Source organism: Miniopterus natalensis, chromosome 5 (genome assembly GCF_054644295.1).
Source record: "Miniopterus natalensis isolate mMinNat1 chromosome 5, mMinNat1.hap1, whole genome shotgun sequence".
Lineage (NCBI taxonomy): Eukaryota > Metazoa > Chordata > Mammalia > Chiroptera > Miniopteridae > Miniopterus > Miniopterus natalensis.
In genome coordinates this window covers 5,174,016-5,177,972 of record NC_142085.1, presented here as the reverse complement: position 1 = coordinate 5,177,972, position 3,957 = coordinate 5,174,016, and the positions used below count along the sequence as shown (strand labels likewise).

General features: G+C 62.6%; 1 pseudogene across 1 annotated transcript; it reads left to right on the top strand.

The window, feature by feature from the left end:
• Positions 1–579: 579 nt before the first annotated feature.
• On the top strand, positions 580–3,146 carry LOC107538961 (class I histocompatibility antigen, B alpha chain-like; annotated as a pseudogene). The gene is made up of 5 exons (XR_015714544.1): positions 580–762; positions 990–1,259; positions 1,434–1,709; positions 2,341–2,616; positions 2,752–3,146. The product of XR_015714544.1 is annotated as a class I histocompatibility antigen, B alpha chain-like (transcript).
• Positions 3,147–3,957: the final 811 nt, after the last annotated feature.

The window sequence follows — 3,957 nt, the reverse complement described above, 5'->3', positions numbered from 1 at the left end:
CTCGCACAAACTCGGCTCCAGAACGAAGATGGTTTTAAAATACAGAGACCTCGAGTGGGTTTGCGAAAGTGAAACTTCGCTGTGTTTGGTGATGGTGGGGCTGTTGAGACACAGTTATTACATATGCAGGTAAAACCAAAGGCTCTTACAGGCCAGCTTCCTGGCGTTCAGGGGTTTCAAGGCTGTGCGCCCCACCGTGGTTCCTAAACACGGAGCCCGCCCCGCGGGGGCACCGGTGCCCCGGGCTTGCTGTCTGCTCCGGCTTTCCCACCGCGAGCTTCGTTTTGGTTTCGCGGTGCCCGGGGTGGGGGTGGGGGTGGGGGGGGTGCGCGCTCCTCCAGAAGGGTCGGGGAGCGCTGGGGGGGGGCACGGCTCGCCCGAGAATCCGGAGCAAGCAGGGGAGGGAAAGGGGGCGAGCCCCGCCGCTGCCTCAGGCGCCCCCTCCGCAGCCCTCCCCCCTCCCCCCGTCCCCCCCCCTCCCCCCCCCCCCCCCCGGCCGAGGGCGGGGACTCCGAGTCGCTTTCGCTCCCTACAACCTGGGTCGGGTCCTCCCTCCCGGACGGCGACGCGTCCCGGTCTCTCTCCCTTTGGATGCTCCGTTCGTCACGAAGCCAATCGGCGTCTCCGTGGTTCAGGACCAGAAAGTCTCCACCGACCGGCGGAACTCATTCCTCCCCCAGACCCTCGGGGTCTGGGTCATGGGGTCCGGAGCCCTCCTCCTGCTGCTCTCGGGGGCCCTGGCCCTGACCGAGGCCTGGGCGGGTGAGTGCGGGGTGGGCGGGCACGGCCCCTGCGGGAGAGAAGCGCGGGGACCGGCGGGGGCGCAGGACCCGGGGAAGAGCCGTCTCGCCTGCGGGTCCAGACCCCCGCCCCCTCCTCTCCACCACCAGCCCCGTTTCCCCTCCGGGCCCCTGCCCCTCCTGTCCCATCCCCCGCGGGCCGGGGACGCGCCGGGAGGAGGGCGCAGGCCTCAGCCCCTCCCCCCGCAGGGCCCCACTCCCTGAGATATTTCCACACCGCCGTGTCCCGCCCCGGCCGCCGGGAGGCCCTCTACATCTCCGTCGGCTACGTGGACGACACGCAGTTCCTGCGGTTCGACAGCGACGCCGCGAGCCCCAGGGTGGAGCCGCGGGCGCCGTGGATGGAGCAGGAAGCGCAGCCCTTCTGGGACGCTCAGACCGAGATCGCCCAGGTCCACGCGCAGATTTCCCGCGTGAACCTGCAGACGGCCCTCGGCTACTACAACCAGAGCGAGTCCGGTGAGCGGCGGGCGGGTCGCAGGCGGCGCCCGCGCCCTGGAGGGCCGCGCTGGCTCCGAGCTGCGGGGGAGCGCGCGGGCTGACTCGGACCCTGCCTTGGCTGTGCGGGAGAGGGCTCTGGCCCACCCCGGGGAGGCAGCCGGCGTGGGCGGGCTGACCGCCGGGCTCCGCCAGGGTCTCACACCTTCCAGTGGACGTCCGGCTGCGACGTGGGGCCCGACGGGCGCTTCCTCCGCGGGTACGAGCAGTTCGCCTACGACGGCGCCGACTACATCGCGCTGAGCGAGGACCTGCGCTCCTGGACCGCGGCGGCCCCGGCGGCCCAGCTCACCCGGCGCAAGTGGGAGGCGGCGGGGCTGGCCGAGCGGTACCGGGCGTACCTGGAGAGGGAGTGCGTGGAGCTGCTGCGCCGCTACCTGGAGAACGGGAGGGAGACGCTGCAGCGCGCAGGTGGGGCCAGGGCCGCCCGGAGCCTCCCCTCGGCCGCGGCTGGGCCTCCGCTGGCCCAGCCACGGGAAGACGGGATTGACACGCGAATTCCGCCCTCACCCCCTTGCCCCTTGAATCCTGAGGGTGGGTTTGGGTGGGTTTTCAGATCCTGGACCTTGAGTGACTCACCCAAAAGGGCCTGAGACTTTCCCTCAAGACCTTTAAGGGATTCAGTCTTTCCGGAGATGGAAAGGGAAACCTCTGAAATAACAGATTTTTGGGGGACCCCGGCAGTAGCTTTGGGCAGCACTGGGTGACATACTCCCAGGCTTTGTCTTCTCTCTCACTCCCAGCCTCGCTGGAGGCCTGACTCCAGGTTTTTTGAGTCACTCAGCCTCCACCCAGGTCAGGATCAGAGGTCTCTGCTGTCCACCAGAGACCTGGAGCCTCCTATCCTAGGGATCTTACTCTCATCCTACAACTTTCCAAGGAATAGGAGGTTTATCTCAGATCTTGGAGTCCAGGCTGGAGCTTTGCACTTTCCTACCCCCACCCCAGGTGTCCTGTCCATTCTCAGGATGGTCACATGAGTGCTGTCTCAGTCGCCCATGGGAGGTAATGCACAGTTCCTAAATTTTTACACCCTTCTCAGATCCCCCAGAGACACATGTGACCCATCACCCCATCTCTGACCGTGAGGTCAGCCTGAGGTGCTGGGCCCTGGGCTTCTACCCTGCGGAGATCACCCTCACCTGGCACCGCGATGGGGAGGAGCAGACCCAGGACACGGAGCTTGTGGAGACCAGGCCTGCGGGGGACGGGACTTTCCAGAAGTGGGCGGCCGTGGTGGTGCCCCCTGGAGAGGAGCAGAGATACACGTGCCATGTGCAGCACGAGGGGCTGCCCGAGCCCCGCACACTGAGATGGGGTGAGGAGGGGATGTGGGCACAGGGCCTGTTCTCAGGGAAGCAGGGGCCTCTGGAGGACTTTAGCAGGGTGGGAGCTGAGGCGTGGCAGTCAGGGCCCTCAGCTTCCCTTCCCTTCCCTTCCCTTCCCCTCCCAGAGCCACCTCTTCAGCCCACCTTCATTGCTGTCCTTGTTTTTGGAGCTGTGGTCACTGGAGCTGTGGCAGCTGGAACTCTGGCAGCTGGAGCTGTGATGTGGGGGAAGAAGGGTACAGGTAGGAAACAGGTGGAGTCTGAGTTTTCTTGTCCCAATTTGGGGTTTTTAAGTCATAGGTAGAAACTTTCCAGTCTCTTGCCATAATGCTGAGAGGTGCCATCCACACAGATGTGCTTACCTAGTCTGGGGTCCTTTTTGCTAACACTCCTTTGAAAAGCACATCTGAAAAAGAGGAAAGTTGCCCTAGCTGGTTTGTCTCAGTGGTTAGAGCATCGGCCTGTGGCCTGAAGGGTCATGGGTTCAATTCCAGCTGAGAGCACATATCTCTGTTGCAGGCCCAATCCCCAGCCCGTCAGGACACATGCAGGAGGCAACCAGTCGATGTTTCTCTCACATCGATGTCTCCCCTCCCCCCCTTCCTCTCCGTTCCAATCTCTGGGAAAAAATATCCTCGAGTGAGCATTTAAAAAAGAGAGGAAACTGTCTCCTTGATGAATCTGGCCATTTCGTGATTCCTAGCAGGGCAGAGGGCAGGTCCTTGTTGAGGACAGACCTCCAGGAGGACTGTGGGTCCAGTCCCTGCACATGTACTTTCCTCAAGTTTCCTGGCCCTGCTCTGGGTCTGTAGTCACAGTTCTGGAAACTTCTCTGGGGTCTAGGACTAGAGGTTCCTGTAGGACCTCACGGCCCTGCCTCCTCCCTCGTCTCTCACAGGATGTTTTCTTCACACAGGATGTTTTCTTCCCACAGGTGCAAAAGGACGGAGCTACACTCAGGCTGCCAGTGAGTATGGAGGGGGTGACCCCTGAGACCCTGTGACACTGTAGATGGGAGCCCATAGGGGACCTCACCCCCCATAGTTCCTGCTGTAGTCCCCTCTCCTGGGGGCTCTGACCTTGTCCTGTCTTCTTCTACCCCAGGCAGTGATGTGTCTCTCAGGGCTCCTGAAGGTGAGACCCTGATATAGGGAGGGGTTGGGCAGAGGGGACGGGCCTGGGTAACGGGGATTCTCTGGATTTCAATGTTTTGAGTTAGTGAAGGGTTGTTCAGAATGTCACCACTTACAGTGACTGACCTGAATTGGTTCTCGATTATTTTCTTTCCTAGTGTGAGACCACTGCCTTAAGTGGAACTGAGTGACACAATA